At 46.3% G+C, this 21681-nt stretch overlaps 10 non-coding genes across 10 annotated transcripts; all 10 read right to left on the bottom strand.

Annotated features, from left to right (window-relative positions):
* Positions 1 to 506: 506 nt before the first annotated feature.
* On the bottom strand, positions 507 to 697 carry LOC130322553 (U2 spliceosomal RNA). Its single transcript, XR_008868030.1, has one exon. It is a non-coding gene; the product is annotated as a U2 spliceosomal RNA (small nuclear RNA).
* Positions 698 to 2769: 2072 nt separating this feature from the next.
* LOC130322564 (U2 spliceosomal RNA) lies at positions 2770 to 2960 on the bottom strand. Its single transcript, XR_008868040.1, has one exon. It is a non-coding gene; the product is annotated as a U2 spliceosomal RNA (small nuclear RNA).
* A 2090-nt stretch (positions 2961 to 5050) lies between these two features.
* Positions 5051 to 5241, bottom strand: LOC130322552 (U2 spliceosomal RNA). The gene has a single exon (XR_008868029.1). It is a non-coding gene; the product is annotated as a U2 spliceosomal RNA (small nuclear RNA).
* Positions 5242 to 7325: 2084 nt separating this feature from the next.
* Positions 7326 to 7516, bottom strand: LOC130322551 (U2 spliceosomal RNA). Its single transcript, XR_008868028.1, has one exon. It is a non-coding gene; the product is annotated as a U2 spliceosomal RNA (small nuclear RNA).
* A 2099-nt stretch (positions 7517 to 9615) lies between these two features.
* LOC130322568 (U2 spliceosomal RNA) lies at positions 9616 to 9806 on the bottom strand. Its single transcript, XR_008868044.1, has one exon. It is a non-coding gene; the product is annotated as a U2 spliceosomal RNA (small nuclear RNA).
* Positions 9807 to 11897: 2091 nt separating this feature from the next.
* On the bottom strand, positions 11898 to 12088 carry LOC130322561 (U2 spliceosomal RNA). The gene has a single exon (XR_008868037.1). It is a non-coding gene; the product is annotated as a U2 spliceosomal RNA (small nuclear RNA).
* Positions 12089 to 14178: 2090 nt separating this feature from the next.
* On the bottom strand, positions 14179 to 14369 carry LOC130322550 (U2 spliceosomal RNA). Its single transcript, XR_008868027.1, has one exon. It is a non-coding gene; the product is annotated as a U2 spliceosomal RNA (small nuclear RNA).
* Positions 14370 to 16453: 2084 nt separating this feature from the next.
* On the bottom strand, positions 16454 to 16644 carry LOC130322567 (U2 spliceosomal RNA). The gene has a single exon (XR_008868043.1). It is a non-coding gene; the product is annotated as a U2 spliceosomal RNA (small nuclear RNA).
* A 2086-nt stretch (positions 16645 to 18730) lies between these two features.
* On the bottom strand, positions 18731 to 18921 carry LOC130322566 (U2 spliceosomal RNA). Its single transcript, XR_008868042.1, has one exon. It is a non-coding gene; the product is annotated as a U2 spliceosomal RNA (small nuclear RNA).
* Positions 18922 to 21011: 2090 nt separating this feature from the next.
* Positions 21012 to 21202, bottom strand: LOC130322562 (U2 spliceosomal RNA). The gene has a single exon (XR_008868038.1). It is a non-coding gene; the product is annotated as a U2 spliceosomal RNA (small nuclear RNA).
* Positions 21203 to 21681: the final 479 nt, after the last annotated feature.

Genomic DNA, 21681 nt, shown 5'->3' with positions numbered 1-21681 from the left:
CAATGACACACCTGTGTGAACAGCCAGGAGACCCCCCCCCCCCATGTTATGTTACATAGTTACATAGTTAGTACGGTCGAAAAAAGACATATGTCCATCAAGTTCAACCAGGGAATTAAGGGGTAGGGGTGTGGCGCGATATTGGGGAAGGGATGAGATTTTATATTTCTTCATAAGCATTAATCTTATTTTGTCAATTAGGAACATTCAGCACCCACCCGCTATCAAGGCAGCTGCCTATCATGTCATGCCCTACCTGCACAGGTGTGCTGGCTACTCAAATGATCCAATTAAGGAGGCCATTTAGTCAGCAGCAGCAGAAGTCCTGTGCCTGGACGCTCCAACAGGGGCCAGACACAAGCAGAAGCAGAAGCAGCAGAAGCAGCAGCAGCACCACCTTTTGTTTTTTGGCTGCAGCAGCAGCAAGGCCCACAGGGCTGGCTAGCTGGCTAGCCAGCAAGCAGGTAGCAATGAAAGTAGGAATCTTTCTTTTTAACCCTGTAAGGGGGTGGTGCACTGTACCCGAAGATACTGCCATATCGGGTCAATGCATAGGGCGACGGAAGCAAGCTTCGAAATCGGCCCCCGTTCTCAAAAATCCATTTAATATATGGTCCCCAGATAGGGGACGTATCAGATATTAAACTGATAAGAACAGATACTACACTTGATCTTAGCCAAAAGGCCGAGAAGCGATAACCGTGAAAGGGGCAGGCCCAACAAGGTCCCCTTCATGGGCACTATCACTGCTTGCTGTCAGGGAGGCTGCCAGACAATTTTCCATGCACACTCTGGGCTGGGGGGCAGTCAACCACCAGTACACACAGCAGAACCTAAACCCATACCATTATTGCTAAGCAGCAAGACAGGGGCCCATTGCACTCCCACGGGGCCTTTTTAAATGCAATCCATAACCCGGATTTGCCAGGAACCCTTCTTACTCCTCCTACTTGCATGTGACACTGGGCTTAGGATCTGCATAGGAAACACACACACAAGCACACACCTACCTTTGTTGCCTGCAGATGCCTCCTTGGCTGTCCCCAAACGGTATCAAACCAACACCCACGGGAAGCTGTAAGCATAGAGGACATGCCTGCACCCCATTGGACTTACCTGTGTGGGTTAAATCCGGGTTATTTGACAACCTATGGCGGTGATGGTTCTGCTCAGGCAGAGCAGTGCTGATGCTCCTCATAAAGCTGTCGCTGCTGTGAAGGTTCTAGGTGACATCACAAATCCCTATGGTTACATACACAACAAAGCTGGGTTGTTGTTGTTTACACTCTGCAAGGCCTGTGGAAGTGAGTGACATCATAGCACTGTAGTTCTGAGGGTTCAAGATGGATGCAACAATCTCCTGTTGCTTCTATGAAGGCCGTAATAGACAACATCACCAAACAGCTCCATAGTCACATACACAGCAAAGGAGAGATGTTGTTTACACCTAGTGATGTCAGTGGTATTGAGTGACATCACAGCACAGTGCTAAGGCTCCTGGGCCTGGACACAGCAGCGGCTGCAATATCTCAACGGAGAATACGTTTATATCTATGTGTGTGTGTGCGCATATATATATATATATATATATATATATATTTCTCCGCCGAAATCACTTTTAAACCCATTTCCACCTTTTTTTCCCTTCTCTTCCTCTTACTTTTTTTTCACGTTTTTTTACGTTTTTCTCCTTTTCGCCTCTTTTCTGGGCGTATTATTCTTCTTTTTCTTCTTTTTTTTCGTCTAATGCATACCCCATCAGTGCAGCAATGCTTATTCAATACCGCCAGCAGATGGAGACACTGGGGGATAATTTTCTAAGGATTTATACTGATTTTTCCTGTCTGAATTTGTCGCACAGAAAGTTGCAGGCCAAATATGTGTGACATTTCTGCGACTTTAGCTTCTAGAGCATTTTTACAACATTATACATAGGTGCTGAATACATAAAAAGCGACTGTTCAGCGACAGACAAGTCGCATCGGCTGAAAGTAGGCCAGAATGTCAGTCCATGTTGGAGCAGGTTTAGATACAGTCTAAAGCATAGATCTCAAAGTCTGTGCACAGAATTTAGCAAGGGCCTCGCACCTTCTGATGCATCAGGTAGGTGCACAATAGCATAGCCTAACCCTCTGTACTTTGGTCTATATTGATGCGGGACATAGACAGCCAGCTGATGACCAATCCATTAGTGCAATGGATGGCTGGAAGCATTTGTCTTTGCCTTTGCAATACCACAGAAGCAATGCATGGTCAATGTACAGCAATGACACACCTGTGTGAACAGCCAGGAGACCCCCCCCCCCATGTTATGTTACATAGTTACATAGTTAGTACGGTCGAAAAAAGACATATGTCCATCAAGTTCAACCAGGGAATTAAGGGGTAGGGGTGTGGCGCGATATTGGGGAAGGGATGAGATTTTATATTTCTTCATAAGCATTAATCTTATTTTGTCAATTAGGAACATTCAGCACCCACCCGCTATCAAGGCAGCTGCCTATCATGTCATGCCCTACCTGCACAGGTGTGCTGGCTACTCAAATGATCCAATTAAGGAGGCCATTTAGTCAGCAGCAGCAGAAGTCCTGTGCCTGGACGCTCCAACAGGGGCCAGACACAAGCAGAAGCAGAAGCAGCAGAAGCAGCAGCAGCACCACCTTTTGTTTTTTGGCTGCAGCAGCAGCAAGGCCCACAGGGCTGGCTAGCTGGCTAGCCAGCAAGCAGGTAGCAATGAAAGTAGGAATCTTTCTTTTTAACCCTGTAAGGGGGTGGTGCACTGTACCCGAAGATACTGCCATATCGGGTCAATGCATAGGGCGACGGAAGCAAGCTTTGAAATCGGCCCCCGTTCTCAAAAATCCATTTAATATATGGTCCCCAGATAGGGGACGTATCAGATATTAAACTGATAAGAACAGATACTACACTTGATCTTAGCCAAAAGGCCGAGAAGCGATAACCGTGAAAGGGGCGGGCCCAACAAGGTCCCCTTCATGGGCACTATCACTGCTTGCTGTCAGGGAGGCTGCCAGACAATTTTCCATGCACACTCTGGGCTGGGGGGCAGTCAACCACCAGTACACACAGCAGAACCTAAACCCATACCATTATTGCTAAGCAGCAAGACAGGGGCCCATTGCACTCCCACGGGGCCTTTTTAAATGCAATCCATAACCCGGATTTGCCAGGAACCCTTCTTACTCCTCCTACTTGCATGTGACACTGGGCTTAGGATCTGCATAGGAAACACACACACAAGCACACACCTACCTTTGTTGCCTGCAGATGCCTCCTTGGCTGTCCCCAAACGGTATCAAACCAACACCCACGGGAAGCTGTAAGCATAGAGGACATGCCTGCACCCCATTGGACTTACCTGTGTGGGTTAAATCCGGGTTATTTGACAACCTATGGCGGTGATGGTTCTGCTCAGGCAGAGCAGTGCTGATGCTCCTCATAAAGCTGTCGCTGCTGTGAAGGTTCTAGGTGACATCACAAATCCCTATGGTTACATACACAACAAAGCTGGGTTGTTGTTGTTTACACTCTGCAAGGCCTGTGGAAGTGAGTGACATCATAGCACTGTAGTTCTGAGGGTTCAAGATGGATGCAACAATCTCCTGTTGCTTCTATGAAGGCCGTAATAGACGACATCACCAAACAGCTCCATAGTCACATACACAGCAAAGGAGAGATGTTGTTTACACCTAGTGATGTCAGTGGTATTGAGTGACATCACAGCACAGTGCTAAGGCTCCTGGGCCTGGACACAGCAGCGGCTGCAATATCTCAACGGAGAATACGTTTATATCTATGTGTGTGTGTGCGCATATATATATATATATATATATATATATATATATATATATATTTCTCCGCCGAAATCACTTTTAAACCCATTTCCACCTTTTTTTCCCTTCTCTTCCTCTTACTTTTTTTTCACGTTTTTTTACGTTTTTCTCCTTTTCGCCTCTTTTCTGGGCGTATTATTCTTCTTTTTCTTCTTTTTTTTCGTCTAATGCATACCCCATCAGTGCAGCAATGCTTATTCAATACCGCCAGCAGATGGAGACACTGGGGGATAATTTTCTAAGGATTTATACTGATTTTTCCTGTCTGAATTTGTCGCACAGAAAGTTGCAGGCCAAATATGTGTGACATTTCTGCGACTTTAGCTTCTAGAGCATTTTTACAACATTATACATAGGTGCTGAATACATAAAAAGCGACTGTTCAGCGACAGACAAGTCGCATCGGCTGAAAGTAGGCCAGAATGTCAGTCCATGTTGGAGCAGGTTTAGATACAGTCTAAAGCATAGATCTCAAAGTCTGTGCACAGAATTTAGCAAGGGCCTCGCACCTTCTGATGCATCAGGTAGGTGCACAATAGCATAGCCTAACCCTCTGTACTTTGGTCTATATTGATGCGGGACATAGACAGCCAGCTGATGACCAATCCATTAGTGCAATGGATGGCTGGAAGCATTTGTCTTTGCCTTTGCAATACCACAGAAGCAATGCATGGTCAATGTACAGCAATGACACACCTGTGTGAACAGCCAGGAGACCCCCCCCCCCATGTTATGTTACATAGTTACATAGTTAGTACGGTCGAAAAAAGACATATGTCCATCAAGTTCAACCAGGGAATTAAGGGGTAGGGGTGTGGCGCGATATTGGGGAAGGGATGAGATTTTATATTTCTTCATAAGCATTAATCTTATTTTGTCAATTAGGAACATTCAGCACCCACCCGCTATCAAGGCAGCTGCCTATCATGTCATGCCCTACCTGCACAGGTGTGCTGGCTACTCAAATGATCCAATTAAGGAGGCCATTTAGTCAGCAGCAGCAGAAGTCCTGTGCCTGGACGCTCCAACAGGGGCCAGACACAAGCAGAAGCAGAAGCAGAAGCAGCAGAAGCAGCAGCAGCACCACCTTTTGTTTTTTGGCTGCAGCAGCAGCAAGGCCCACAGGGCTGGCTAGCTGGCTAGCCAGCAAGCAGGTAGCAATGAAAGTAGGAATCTTTCTTTTTAACCCTGTAAGGGGGTGGTGCACTGTACCCGAAGATACTGCCATATCGGGTCAATGCATAGGGCGACGGAAGCAAGCTTCGAAATCGGCCCCCGTTCTCAAAAATCCATTTAATATATGGTCCCCAGATAGGGGACGTATCAGATATTAAACTGATAAGAACAGATACTACACTTGATCTTAGCCAAAAGGCCGAGAAGCGATAACCGTGAAAGGGGCGGGCCCAACAAGGTCCCCTTCATGGGCACTATCACTGCTTGCTGTCAGGGAGGCTGCCAGACAATTTTCCATGCACACTCTGGGCTGGGGGGCAGTCAACCACCAGTACACACAGCAGAACCTAAACCCATACCATTATTGCTAAGCAGCAAGACAGGGGCCCATTGCACTCCCACGGGGCCTTTTTAAATACAATCCATAACCCGGATTTGCCAGGAACCCTTCTTACTCCTCCTACTTGCATGTGACACTGGGCTTAGGATCTGCATAGGAAACACACACACAAGCACACACCTACCTTTGTTGCCTGCAGATGCCTCCTTGGCTGTCCCCAAACGGTATCAAACCAACACCCACGGGAAGCTGTAAGCATAGAGGACATGCCTGCACCCCATTGGACTTACCTGTGTGGGTTAAATCCGGGTTATTTGACAACCTATGGCGGTGATGGTTCTGCTCAGGCAGAGCAGTGCTGATGCTCCTCATAAAGCTGTCGCTGCTGTGAAGGTTCTAGGTGACATCACAAATCCCTATGGTTACATACACAACAAAGCTGGGTTGCTGTTGTTTACACTCTGCAAGGCCTGTGGAAGTGAGTGACATCATAGCACTGTAGTTCTGAGGGTTCAAGATGGATGCAACAATCTCCTGTTGCTTCTATGAAGGCCGTAATAGACGACATCACCAAACAGCTCCATAGTCACATACACAGCAAAGGAGAGATGTTGTTTACACCTAGTGATGTCAGTGGTATTGAGTGACATCACAGCACAGTGCTAAGGCTCCTGGGCCTGGACACAGCAGCGGCTGCAATATCTCAACGGAGAATACGTTTATATCTATGTGTGTGTGTGCGCATATATATATATATATATATATATATATATATATATATATATATATATATTTCTCCGCCGAAATCACTTTTAAACCCATTTCCACCTTTTTTTCCCTTCTCTTCCTCTTACTTTTTTTCACGTTTTTTTACGTTTTTCTCCTTTTCGCCTCTTTTCTGGGCGTATTATTCTTCTTTTTCTTCTTTTTTTTCGTCTAATGCATACCCCATCAGTGCAGCAATGCTTATTCAATACCGCCAGCAGATGGAGACACTGGGGGATAATTTTCTAAGGATTTATACTGATTTTTCCTGTCTGAATTTGTCGCACAGAAAGTTGCAGGCCAAATATGTGTGACATTTCTGCGACTTTAGCTTCTAGAGCATTTTTACAACATTATACATAGGTGCTGAATACATAAAAAGCGACTGTTCAGCGACAGACAAGTCGCATCGGCTGAAAGTAGGCCAGAATGTCAGTCCATGTTGGAGCAGGTTTAGATACAGTCTAAAGCATAGATCTCAAAGTCTGTGCACAGAATTTAGCAAGGGCCTCGCACCTTCTGATGCATCAGGTAGGTGCACAATAGCATAGCCTAACCCTCTGTACTTTGGTCTATATTGATGCGGGACATAGACAGCCAGCTGATGACCAATCCATTAGTGCAATGGATGGCTGGAAGCATTTGTCTTTGCCTTTGCAATACCACAGAAGCAATGCATGGTCAATGTACAGCAATGACACACCTGTGTGAACAGCCAGGAGACCCCCCCCCCCCCATGTTATGTTACATAGTTACATAGTTAGTACGGTCGAAAAAAGACATATGTCCATCAAGTTCAACCAGGGAATTAAGGGGTAGGGGTGTGGCGCGATATTGGGGAAGGGATGAGATTTTATATTTCTTCATAAGCATTAATCTTATTTTGTCAATTAGGAACATTCAGCACCCACCCGCTATCAAGGCAGCTGCCTATCATGTCATGCCCTACCTGCACAGGTGTGCTGGCTACTCAAATGATCCAATTAAGGAGGCCATTTAGTCAGCAGCAGCAGAAGTCCTGTGCCTGGACGCTCCAACAGGGGCCAGACACAAGCAGAAGCAGAAGCAGCAGCAGCACCACCTTTTGTTTTTTGGCTGCAGCAGCAGCAAGGCCCACAGGGCTGGCTAGCTGGCTAGCCAGCAAGCAGGTAGCAATGAAAGTAGGAATCTTTCTTTTTAACCCTGTAAGGGGGTGGTGCACTGTACCCGAAGATACTGCCATATCGGGTCAATGCATAGGGCGACGGAAGCAAGCTTCGAAATCGGCCCCCGTTCTCAAAAATCCATTTAATATATGGTCCCCAGATAGGGGACGTATCAGATATTAAACTGATAAGAACAGATACTACACTTGATCTTAGCCAAAAGGCCGAGAAGCGATAACCGTGAAAGGGGCGGGCCCAACAAGGTCCCCTTCATGGGCACTATCACTTCTTGCTGTCAGGGAGGCTGCCAGACAATTTTCCATGCACACTCTGGGCTGGGGGGCAGTCAACCACCAGTACACACAGCAGAACCTAAACCCATACCATTATTGCTAAGCAGCAAGACAGGGGCCCATTGCACTCCCACGGGGCCTTTTTAAATGCAATCCATAACCCGGATTTGCCAGGAACCCTTCTTACTCCTCCTACTTGCATGTGACACTGGGCTTAGGATCTGCATAGGAAACACACACACAAGCACACACCTACCTTTGTTGCCTGCAGATGCCTCCTTGGCTGTCCCCAAACGGTATCAAACCAACACCCACGGGAAGCTGTAAGCATAGAGGACATGCCTGCACCCCATTGGACTTACCTGTGTGGGTTAAATCCGGGTTATTTGACAACCTATGGCGGTGATGGTTCTGCTCAGGCAGAGCAGTGCTGATGCTCCTCATAAAGCTGTCGCTGCTGTGAAGGTTCTAGGTGACATCACAAATCCCTATGGTTACATACACAACAAAGCTGGGTTGTTGTTGTTTACACTCTGCAAGGCCTGTGGAAGTGAGTGACATCATAGCACTGTAGTTCTGAGGGTTCAAGATGGATGCAACAATCTCCTGTTGCTTCTATGAAGGCCGTAATAGACGACATCACCAAACAGCTCCATAGTCACATACACAGCAAAGGAGAGATGTTGTTTACACCTAGTGATGTCAGTGGTATTGAGTGACATCACAGCACAGTGCTAAGGCTCCTGGGCCTGGACACAGCAGCGGCTGCAATATCTCAACGGAGAATACGTTTATATCTATGTGTGTGTGTGCGCATATATATATATATATATATATATATATATATATATATATATATATATATATATTTCTCCGCCGAAATCACTTTTAAACCCATTTCCACCTTTTTTTCCCTTCTCTTCCTCTTACTTTTTTTTCACGTTTTTTTACGTTTTTCTCCTTTTCGCCTCTTTTCTGGGCGTATTATTCTTCTTTTTCTTCTTTTTTTTCGTCTAATGCATACCCCATCAGTGCAGCAATGCTTATTCAATACCGCCAGCAGATGGAGACACTGGGGGATAATTTTCTAAGGATTTATACTGATTTTTCCTGTCTGAATTTGTCGCACAGAAAGTTGCAGGCCAAATATGTGTGACATTTCTGCGACTTTAGCTTCTAGAGCATTTTTACAACATTATACATAGGTGCTGAATACATAAAAAGCGACTGTTCAGCGACAGACAAGTCGCATCGGCTGAAAGTAGGCCAGAATGTCAGTCCATGTTGGAGCAGGTTTAGATACAGTCTAAAGCATAGATCTCAAAGTCTGTGCACAGAATTTAGCAAGGGCCTCGCACCTTCTGATGCATCAGGTAGGTGCACAATAGCATAGCCTAACCCTCTGTACTTTGGTCTATATTGATGCGGGACATAGACAGCCAGCTGATGACCAATCCATTAGTGCAATGGATGGCTGGAAGCATTTGTCTTTGCCTTTGCAATACCACAGAAGCAATGCATGGTCAATGTACAGCAATGACACACCTGTGTGAACAGCCAGGAGACCCCCCCCCCCATGTTATGTTACATAGTTACATAGTTAGTACGGTCGAAAAAAGACATATGTCCATCAAGTTCAACCAGGGAATTAAGGGGTAGGGGTGTGGCGCGATATTGGGGAAGGGATGAGATTTTATATTTCTTCATAAGCATTAATCTTATTTTGTCAATTAGGAACATTCAGCACCCACCCGCTATCAAGGCAGCTGCCTATCATGTCATGCCCTACCTGCACAGGTGTGCTGGCTACTCAAATGATCCAATTAAGGAGGCCATTTAGTCAGCAGCAGCAGAAGTCCTGTGCCTGGACGCTCCAACAGGGGCCAGACACAAGCAGAAGCAGAAGCAGCAGAAGCAGCAGCAGCACCACCTTTTGTTTTTTGGCTGCAGCAGCAGCAGCAAGGCCCACAGGGCTGGCTAGCTGGCTAGCCAGCAAGCAGGTAGCAATGAAAGTAGGAATCTTTCTTTTTAACCCTGTAAGGGGGTGGTGCACTGTACCCGAAGATACTGCCATATCGGGTCAATGCATAGGGCGACGGAAGCAAGCTTCGAAATCGGCCCCCGTTCTCAAAAATCCATTTAATATATGGTCCCCAGATAGGGGACGTATCAGATATTAAACTGATAAGAACAGATACTACACTTGATCTTAGCCAAAAGGCCGAGAAGCGATAACCGTGAAAGGGGCGGGCCCAACAAGGTCCCCTTCATGGGCACTATCACTGCTTGCTGTCAGGGAGGCTGCCAGACAATTTTCCATGCACACTCTGGGCTGGGGGGCAGTCAACCACCAGTACACACAGCAGAACCTAAACCCATACCATTATTGCTAAGCAGCAAGACAGGGGCCCATTGCACTCCCACGGGGCCTTTTTAAATACAATCCATAACCCGGATTTGCCAGGAACCCTTCTTACTCCTCCTACTTGCATGTGACACTGGGCTTAGGATCTGCATAGGAAACACACACACAAGCACACACCTACCTTTGTTGCCTGCAGATGCCTCCTTGGCTGTCCCCAAACGGTATCAAACCAACACCCACGGGAAGCTGTAAGCATAGAGGACATGCCTGCACCCCATTGGACTTACCTGTGTGGGTTAAATCCGGGTTATTTGACAACCTATGGCGGTGATGGTTCTGCTCAGGCAGAGCAGTGCTGATGCTCCTCATAAAGCTGTCGCTGCTGTGAAGGTTCTAGGTGACATCACAAATCCCTATGGTTACATACACAACAAAGCTGGGTTGCTGTTGTTTACACTCTGCAAGGCCTGTGGAAGTGAGTGACATCATAGCACTGTAGTTCTGAGGGTTCAAGATGGATGCAACAATCTCCTGTTGCTTCTATGAAGGCCGTAATAGACGACATCACCAAACAGCTCCATAGTCACATACACAGCAAAGGAGAGATGTTGTTTACACCTAGTGATGTCAGTGGTATTGAGTGACATCACAGCACAGTGCTAAGGCTCCTGGGCCTGGACACAGCAGCGGCTGCAATATCTCAACGGAGAATACGTTTATATCTATGTGTGTGTGTGCGCATATATATATATATATATATATATATATATATATATATATATATATATTTCTCCGCCGAAATCACTTTTAAACCCATTTCCACCTTTTTTTCCCTTCTCTTCCTCTTACTTTTTTTTCACGTTTTTTTACGTTTTTCTCCTTTTCGCCTCTTTTCTGGGCGTATTATTCTTCTTTTTCTTCTTTTTTTTCGTCTAATGCATACCCCATCAGTGCAGCAATGCTTATTCAATACCGCCAGCAGATGGAGACACTGGGGGATAATTTTCTAAGGATTTATACTGATTTTTCCTGTCTGAATTTGTCGCACAGAAAGTTGCAGGCCAAATATGTGTGACATTTCTGCGACTTTAGCTTCTAGAGCATTTTTACAACATTATACATAGGTGCTGAATACATAAAAAGCGACTGTTCAGCGACAGACAAGTCGCATCGGCTGAAAGTAGGCCAGAATGTCAGTCCATGTTGGAGCAGGTTTAGATACAGTCTAAAGCATAGATCTCAAAGTCTGTGCACAGAATTTAGCAAGGGCCTCGCACCTTCTGATGCATCAGGTAGGTGCACAATAGCATAGCCTAACCCTCTGTACTTTGGTCTATATTGATGCGGGACATAGACAGCCAGCTGATGACCAATCCATTAGTGCAATGGATGGCTGGAAGCATTTGTCTTTGCCTTTGCAATACCACAGAAGCAATGCATGGTCAATGTACAGCAATGACACACCTGTGTGAACAGCCAGGAGACCCCCCCCCCCCATGTTATGTTACATAGTTACATAGTTAGTACGGTCGAAAAAAGACATATGTCCATCAAGTTCAACCAGGGAATTAAGGGGTAGGGGTGTGGCGCGATATTGGGGAAGGGATGAGATTTTATATTTCTTCATAAGCATTAATCTTATTTTGTCAATTAGGAACATTCAGCACCCACCCGCTATCAAGGCAGCTGCCTATCATGTCATGCCCTACCTGCACAGGTGTGCTGGCTACTCAAATGATCCAATTAAGGAGGCCATTTAGTCAGCAGCAGCAGAAGTCCTGTGCCTGGACGCTCCAACAGGGGCCAGACACAAGCAGAAGCAGAAGCAGCAGAAGCAGCAGCAGCACCACCTTTTGTTTTTTGGCTGCAGCAGCAGCAAGGCCCACAGGGCTGGCTAGCTGGCTAGCCAGCAAGCAGGTAGCAATGAAAGTAGGAATCTTTCTTTTTAACCCTGTAAGGGGGTGGTGCACTGTACCCGAAGATACTGCCATATCGGGTCAATGCATAGGGTGACGGAAGCAAGCTTCGAAATCGGCCCCCGTTCTCAAAAATACATTTAATATATGGTCCCCAGATAGGGGACGTATCAGATATTAAACTGATAAGAACAGATACTACACTTGATCTTAGCCAAAAGGCCGAGAAGCGATAACCGTGAAAGGGGCGGGCCCAACAAGGTCCCCTTCATGGGCACTATCACTGCTTGCTGTCAGGGAGGCTGCCAGACAATTTTCCCTGCACACTCTGGGCTGGGGGGCAGTCAACCACCAGTACACACAGCAGAACCTAAACCCATACCATTATTGCTAAGCAGCAAGACAGGGGCCCATTGCACTCCCACGGGGCCTTTTTAAATGCAATCCATAACCCGGATTTGCCAGGAACCCTTCTTACTCCTCCTACTTGCATGTGCCACTGGGCTTAGGATCTGCATAGGAAACACACACACAAGCACACACCTACCTTTGTTGCCTGCAGATGCCTCCTTGGCTGTCCCCAAACGGTATCAAACCAACACCCACGGGAAGCTGTAAGCATAGAGGACATGCCTGCACCCCATTGGACTTACCTGTGTGGGTTAAATCCGGGTTATTTGACAACGTATGGCGTTGATGGTTCTGCTCAGGCAGAGCAGTGCTGATGCTCCTCATAAAGCTGTCGCTGCTGTGAAGGTTCTAGGTGACATCACAAATCCCTATGGTTACATACACAACAAAGCTGGGTTGTTGTTGTTTACACTCTGCAAGGCCTGTGGAAGTGAGTGACATCATAGCACTGTAGTTCTGAGGGTTCAAGATGGATGCAACAATCTCCTGTTGCTTCTATGAAGGCCGTAATAGACGACATCACCAAACAGCTCCATAGTCACATACACAGCAAAGGAGAGATGTTGTTTACACCTAGTGATGTCAGTGGTATTGAGTGACATCACAGCACAGTGCTAAGGCTCCTGGGCCTGGACACAGCAGCGGCTGCAATATCTCAACGGAGAATACGTTTATATCTATGTGTGTGTGTGCGCATATATATATATATATATATATATATATATATATATATATATATATTTCTCCGCCGAAATCACTTTTAAACCCATTTCCACCTTTTTTTCCCTTCTCTTCCTCTTACTTTTTTTTCACGTTTTTTTACGTTTTTCTCCTTTTCGCCTCTTTTCTGGGCGTATTATTCTTCTTTTTCTTCTTTTTTTTCGTCTAATGCATACCCCATCAGTGCAGCAATGCTTATTCAATACCGCCAGCAGATGGAGACACTGGGGGATAATTTTCTAAGGATTTATACTGATTTTTCCTGTCTGAATTTGTCGCACAGAAAGTTGCAGGCCAAATATGTGTGACATTTCTGCGACTTTAGCTTCTAGAGCATTTTTACAACATTATACATAGGTGCTGAATACATAAAAAGCGACTGTTCAGCGACAGACAAGTCACATCGGCTGAAAGTAGGCCAGAATGTCAGTCCATGTTGGAGCAGGTTTAGATACAGTCTAAAGCATAGATCTCAAAGTCTGTGCACAGAATTTAGCAAGGGCCTCGCACCTTCTGATGCATCAGGTAGGTGCACAATAGCATAGCCTAACCCTCTGTACTTTGGTCTATATTGATGCGGGACATAGACAGCCAGCTGATGACCAATCCATTAGTGCAATGGATGGCTGGAAGCATTTGTCTTTGCCTTTGCAATACCACAGAAGCAATGCATGGTCAATGTACAGCAATGACACACCTGTGTGAACAGCCAGGAGACCCCCCCCCCCCCATGTTATGTTACATAGTTACATAGTTAGTACGGTCGAAAAAAGACATATGTCCATCAAGTTCAACCAGGGAATTAAGGGGTAGGGGTGTGGCGCGATATTGGGGAAGGGATGAGATTTTATATTTCTTCATAAGCATTAATCTTATTTTGTCAATTAGGAACATTCAGCACCCACCCGCTATCAAGGCAGCTGCCTATCATGTCATGCCCTACCTGCACAGGTGTGCTGGCTACTCAAATGATCCAATTAAGGAGGCCATTTAGTCAGCAGCAGCAGAAGTCCTGTGCCTGGACGCTCCAACAGGGGCCAGACACAAGCAGAAGCAGAAGCAGCAGAAGCAGCAGCAGCACCACCTTTTGTTTTTTGGCTGCAGCAGCAGCAAGGCCCACAGGGCTGGCTAGCTGGCTAGCCAGCAAGCAGGTAGCAATGAAAGTAGGAATCTTTCTTTTTAACCCTGTAAGGGGGTGGTGCACTGTACCCGAAGATACTGCCATATCGGGTCAATGCATAGGGCGACGGAAGCAAGCTTCGAAATCGCCCCCCGTTCTCAAAAATCCATTTAATATATGGTCCCCAGATAGGGGACGTATCAGATATTAAACTGATAAGAACAGATACTACACTTGATCTTAGCCAAAAGGCCGAGAAGCGATAACCGTGAAAGGGGCGGGCCCAACAAGGTCCCCTTCATGGGCACTATCACTGCTTGCTGTCAGGGAGGCTGCCAGACAATTTTCCATGCACACTCTGGGCTGGGGAGCAGTCAACCACCAGTACACACAGCAGAACCTAAACCCATACCATTATTGCTAAGCAGCAAGACAGGGGCCCATTGCACTCCCACGGGGCCTTTTTAAATGCAATCCATAACCCGGATTTGCCAGGAACCCTTCTTACTCCTCCTACTTGCATGTGACACTGGGCTTAGGATCTGCATAGGAAACACACACACAAGCACACACCTACCTTTGTTGCCTGCAGATGCCTCCTTGGCTGTCCCCAAACGGTATCAAACCAACACCCACGGGAAGCTGTAAGCATAGAGGACATGCCTGCACCCCATTGGACTTACCTGTGTGGGTTAAATCCGGGTTATTTGACAACGTATGGCGGTGATGGTTCTGCTCAGGCAGAGCAGTGCTGATGCTCCTCATAAAGCTGTCGCTGCTGTGAAGGTTCTAGGTGACATCACAAATCCCTATGGTTACATACACAACAAAGCTGGGTTGTTGTTGTTTACACTCTGCAAGGCCTGTGGAAGTGAGTGACATCATAGCACTGTAGTTCTGAGGGTTCAAGATGGATGCAACAATCTCCTGTTGCTTCTATGAAGGCCGTAATAGACGACATCACCAAACAGCTCCATAGTCACATACACAGCAAAGGAGAGATGTTGTTTACACCTAGTGATGTCAGTGGTATTGAGTGACATCACAGCACAGTGCTAAGGCTCCTGGGCCTGGACACAGCAGCGGCTGCAATATCTCAACGGAGAATACGTTTATATCTATGTGTGTGTGTGCGCATATATATATATATATATATATATATATATATATATATATATTTCTCCGCCGAAATCACTTTTAAACCCATTTCCACCTTTTTTTCCCTTCTCTTCCTCTTACTTTTTTTTCACGTATTTTTACGTTTTTCTCCTTTTCGCCTCTTTTCTGGGGGTATTATTCTTCTTTTTCTTCTTTTTTTTCGTCTAATGCATACCCCATCAGTGCAGCAATGCTTATTCAATACCGCCAGCAGATGGAGACACTGGGGGATAATTTTCTAAGGATTTATACTGATTTTTCCTGTCTGAATTTGTCGCACAGAAAGTTGCAGGCCAAATATGTGTGACATTTCTGCGACTTTAGCTTCTAGAGCATTTTTACAACATTATACATAGGTGCTGAATACATAAAAAGCGACTGTTCAGCGACAGACAAGTCGCATCGGCTGAAAGTAGGCCAGAATGTCAGTCCATGTTGGAGCAGGTTTAGATACAGTCTAAAGCATAGATCTCAAAGTCTGTGCACAGAATTTAGCAAGGGCCTCGCACCTTCTGATGCATCAGGTAGGTGCACAATAGCATAGCCTAACCCTCTGTACTTTGGTCTATATTGATGCGGGACATAGACAGCCAGCTGATGACCAATCCATTAGTGCAATGGATGGCTGGAAGCATTTGTCTTTGCCTTTGCAATACCACAGAAGCAATGCATGGTCAATGTACAGCAATGACACACCTGTGTGAACAGCCAGGAGACCCCCCCCCCCATGTTATGTTACATAGTTACATAGTTAGTACGGTCGAAAAAAGACATATGTCCATCAAGTTCAACCAGGGAATTAAGGGGTAGGGGTGTGGCGCGATATTGGGGAAGGGATGAGATTTTATATTTCTTCATAAGCATTAATCTTATTTTGTCAATTAGGAACATTCAGCACCCACCCGCTATCAAGGCAGCTGCCTATCATGTCATGCCCTACCTGCACAGGTGTGCTGGCTACTCAAATGATCCAATTAAGGAGGCCATTTAGTCAGCAGCAGCAGAAGTCCTGTGCCTGGACGCTCCAACAGCGGCCAGACACAAGCAGAAGCAGAAGCAGCAGAAGCAGCAGCAGCACCACCTTTTGTTTTTTGGCTGCAGCAGCAGCAAGGCCCACAGGGCTGGCTAGCTGGCTAGCCAGCAAGCAGGTAGCAATGAAAGTAGGAATCTTTCTTTTTAACCCTGTAAGGGGGTGGTGCACTGTACCCGAAGATACTGCCATATCGGGTCAATGCATAGGGCGACGGAAGCAAGCTTCGAAATCGGCCCCCGTTCTCAAAAATCCATTTAATATATGGTCCCCAGATAGGGGACGTATCAGATATTAAACTGATAAGAACAGATACTACACTTGATCTTAGCCAAAAGGCCGAGAAGCGATAACCGTGAAAGGGGCGGGCCCAACAAGGTCCCCTTCATGGGCACTATCACTGCTTGCTGTCAGGGAGGCTGCCAGACAATTTTCCATGCACACTCTGGGCTGGGGGGCAGTCAACCACCAGTACACACAGCAGAACCTAAACCCATACCATTATTGCTAAGCAGCAAGACAGGGGCCCATTGCACTCCCACGGGGCCTTTTTAAATGCAATCCATAACCCGGATTTGCCAGGAACCCTTCTTACTCCTCCTACTTGCATGTGACACTGGGCTTAGGATCTGCATAGGAAACACACACACAAGCACACACCTACCTTTGTTGCCTGCAGATGCCTCCTTGGCTGTCCCCAAACGGTATCAAACCAACACCCACGGGAAGCTGTAAGCATAGAGGACATGCCTGCACCCCATTGGACTTACCTGTGTGGGTTAAATCCGGGTTATTTGACAACCTATGGCGGTGATGGTTCTGCTCAGGCAGAGCAGTGCTGATGCTCCTCATAAAGCTGTCGCTGCTGTGAAGGTTCTAGGTGACATCACAAATCCCTATGGTTACATACACAACAAAGCTGGGTTGTTGTTGTTTACACTCTGCAAGGCCTGTGGAAGTGAGTGACATCATAGCACTGTAGTTCTGAGGGTTCAAGATGGATGCAACAATCTCCTGTTGCTTCTATGAAGGCCGTAATAGACGACATCACCAAACAGCTCCATAGTCACATACACAGCAAAGGAGAGATGTTGTTTACACCTAGTGATGTCAGTGGTATTGAGTGACATCACAGCACAGTGCTAAGGCTCCTGGGCCTGGACACAGCAGCGGCTGCAATATCTCAACGGAGAATACGTTTATATCTATGTGTGTGTGTGCGCATATATATATATATATATATATATATATATATATATATATATATTTCTCCGCCGAAATCACTTTTAAACCCATTTCCACCTTTTTTTCCCTTCTCTTCCTCTTACTTTTTTTTCACGTATTTTTACGTTTTTCTCCTTTTCGCCTCTTTTCTGGGCGTATTATTCTTCTTTTTCTTCTTTTTTTTCGTCTAATGCATACCCCATCAGTGCAGCAATGCTTATTCAATACCGCCAGCAGATGGAGACACTGGGGGATAATTTTCTAAGGATTTATACTGATTTTTCCTGTCTGAATTTGTCGCACAGAAAGTTGCAGGCCAAATATGTGTGACATTTCTGCGACTTTAGCTTCTAGAGCATTTTTACAACATTATACATAGGTGCTGAATACATAAAAAGCGACTGTTCAGCGACAGACAAGTCGCATCGGCTGAAAGTAGGCCAGAATGTCAGTCCATGTTGGAGCAGGTTTAGATACAGTCTAAAGCATAGATCTCAAAGTCTGTGCACAGAATTTAGCAAGGGCCTCGCACCTTCTGATGCATCAGGTAGGTGCACAATAGCATAGCCTAACCCTCTGTACTTTGGTCTATATTGATGCGGGACATAGACAGCCAGCTGATGACCAATCCATTAGTGCAATGGATGGCTGGAAGCATTTGTCTTTGCCTTTGCAATACCACAGAAGCAATGCATGGTCAATGTACAGCAATGACACACCTGTGTGAACAGCCAGGAGACCCCCCCCCCCATGTTATGTTACATAGTTACATAGTTAGTACGGTCGAAAAAAGACATATGTCCATCAAGTTCAACCAGGGAATTAAGGGGTAGGGGTGTGGCGCGATATTGGGGAAGGGATGAGATTTTATATTTCTTCATAAGCATTAATCTTATTTTGTCAATTAGGAACATTCAGCACCCACCCGCTATCAAGGCAGCTGCCTATCATGTCATGCCCTACCTGCACAGGTGTGCTGGCTACTCAAATGATCCAATTAAGGAGGCCATTTAGTCAGCAGCAGCAGAAGTCCTGTGCCTGGACGCTCCAACAGCGGCCAGACACAAGCAGAAGCAGAAGCAGCAGAAGCAGCAGCAGCACCACCTTTTGTTTTTTGGCTGCAGCAGCAGCAAGGCCCACAGGGCTGGCTAGCTGGCTAGCCAGCAAGCAGGTAGCAATGAAAGTAGGAATCTTTCTTTTTAACCCTGTAAGGGGGTGGTGCACTGTACCCGAAGATACTGCCATATCGGGTCAATGCATAGGGCGACGGAAGCAAGCTTCGAAATCGGCCCCCGTTCTCAAAAATCCATTTAATATATGGTCCCCAGATAGGGGACGTATCAGATATTAAACTGATAAGAACAGATACTACACTTGATCTTAGCCAAAAGGCCGAGAAGCGATAACCGTGAAAGGGGCGGGCCCAACAAGGTCCCCTTCATGGGCACTATCACTGCTTGCTGTCAGGGAGGCTGCCAGACAATTTTCCATGCACACTCTGGGCTGGGGGGCAGTCAACCACCAGTACACACAGCAGAACCTAAACCCATACCATTATTGCTAAGCAGCAAGACAGGGGCCCATTGCACTCCCACGGGGCCTTTTTAAATGCAATCCATAACCCGGATTTGCCAGGAACCCTTCTTACTCCTCCTACTTGCATGTGACACTGGGCTTAGGATCTGCATAGGAAACACACACACAAGCACACACCTACCTTTGTTGCCTGCAGATGCCTCCTTGGCTGTCCCCAAACGGTATCAAACCAACACCCACGGGAAGCTGTAAGCATAGAGGACATGCCTGCACCCCATTGGACTTACCTGTGTGGGTTAAATCCGGGTTATTTGACAACCTATGGCGGTGATGGTTCTGCTCAGGCAGAGCAGTGCTGATGCTCCTCATAAAGCTGTCGCTGCTGTGAAGGTTCTAGGTGACATCACAAATCCCTATGGTTACATACACAACAAAGCTGGGTTGTTGTTGTTTACACTCTGCAAGGCCTGTGGAAGTGAGTGACATCATAGCACTGTAGTTCTGAGGGTTCAAGATGGATGCAACAATCTCCTGTTGCTTCTATGAAGGCCGTAATAGACGACATCACCAAACAGCTCCATAGTCACATACACAGCAAAGGAGAGATGTTGTTTACACCTAGTGATGTCAGTGGTATTGAGTGACATCACAGCACAGTGCTAAGGCTCCTGGGCCTGGACACAGCAGCGGCTGCAATATCTCAACGGAGAATACGTTTATATCTATGTGTGTGTGTGCGCATATATATATATATATATATATATATATATATATATATATATATATTTCTCCGCCGAAATCACTTTTAAACCCATTTCCACCTTTTTTTCCCTTCTCTTCCTCTTACTTTTTTTTCACGTTTTTTTACGTTTTTCTCCTTTTCGCCTCTTTTCTGGACGTATTATTCTTCTTTTTCTTCTTTTTTTTCGTCTAATGCATACCCCATCAGTGCAGCAATGCTTATTCAATACCGCCAGCAGATGGAGACACTGGGGGATAATTTTCTAAGGATTTATACTGATTTTTCCTGTCTGAATTTGTCGCACAGAAAGTTGCAGGCCAAATATGTGTGACATTTCTGCGACTTTAGCTTCTAGAGCATTTTTACAACATTATACATAGGTGCTGAATACATAAAAAGCGACTGTTCAGCGACAGACAAGTCGCATCGGCTGAAAGTAGGCCAGAATGTCAGTCCATGTTGGAGCAGGTTTAGATACAGTCTAAAGCATAGATCTCAAAGTCTGTGCACAGAATTTAGCAAGGGCCTCGCACCTTCTGATGCATCAGGTAGGTGCACAATAGCATAGCCTAACCCTCTGTACTTTGGTCTATATTGATGCGGGACATAGACAGCCAGCTGATGACCAATCCATTAGTGCAATGGATGGCTGGAAGCATTTGTCTTTGCCTTTGCAATACCACAGAAGCAATGCATGGTCAATGTACAGCAATGACACACCTGTGTGAACAGCCAGGAGACCCCCCCCCCCCCATGTTATGTTACATAGTTACATAGTTAGTACGGTCGAAAAAAGACATATGTCCATCAAGTTCAACCAGGGAATTAAGGGGTAGGGGAGTGGCGCGATATTGGGGAAGGGATGAGATTTTATATTTCTTCATAAGCATTAATCTTATTTTGTCAATTAGGAACATTCAGCACCCACCCGCTATCAAGGCAGCTGCCTATCATGTCATGCCCTACCTGCACAGGTGTGCTGGCTACTCAAATGATCCAATTAAGGAGGCCATTTAGTCAGCAGCAGCAGAAGTCCTGTGCCTGGACGCTCCAACAGGGGCCAGACACAAGCAGAAGCAGAAGCAGCAGAAGCAGCAGCAGCACCACCTTTTGTTTTTTGGCTGCAGCAGCAGCAAGGCCCACAGGGCTGGCTAGCTGGCTAGCCAGCAAGCAGGTAGCAATGAAAGTAGGAATCTTTCTTTTTAACCCTGTAAGGGGGTGGTGCACTGTACCCGAAGATACTGCCATATCGGGTCAATGCATAGGGCGACGGAAGCAAGCTTCGAAATCGGCCCCCGTTCTCAAAAATCCATTTAATATATGGTCCCCAGATAGGGGACGTATCAGATATTAAACTGATAAGAACAGATACTACACTTGATCTTAGCCAAAAGGCCGAGAAGCGATAACCGTGAAAGGGGCGGGCCCAACAAGGTCCCCTTCATGGGCACTATCACTGCTTGCTGTCAGGGAGGCTGCCAGACAATTTTCCATGCACACTCTGGGCTGGGGGGCAGTCAACCACCAGTACACACAGCAGAACCTAAACCCATACCATTATTGCTAAGCAGCAAGACAGGGGCCCATTGCACTCCCACGGGGCCTTTTTAAATGCAATCCATAACCCGGATTTGCCAGGAACCCTTCTTACTCCTCCTACTTACATGTGACACTGGGCTTAGGATCTGCATAGGAAACACACACACAAGCACACACCTACCTTTGTTGCCTGCAGATGCCTCCTTGGCTGTCCCCAAACGGTATCAAACCAACACCCACGGGAAGCTGTAAGCATAGAGGACATGCCTGCACCCCATTGGACTTACCTGTGTGGGTTAAATCCGGGTTATTTGACAACCTATGGCGGTGATGGTTCTGCTCAGGCA

Source organism: Hyla sarda, unplaced genomic scaffold (assembly GCF_029499605.1).
Source record: "Hyla sarda isolate aHylSar1 unplaced genomic scaffold, aHylSar1.hap1 scaffold_2355, whole genome shotgun sequence".
NCBI lineage: Eukaryota > Metazoa > Chordata > Amphibia > Anura > Hylidae > Hyla > Hyla sarda.
This window is presented reverse-complemented; position numbering and strand designations above follow the sequence as displayed.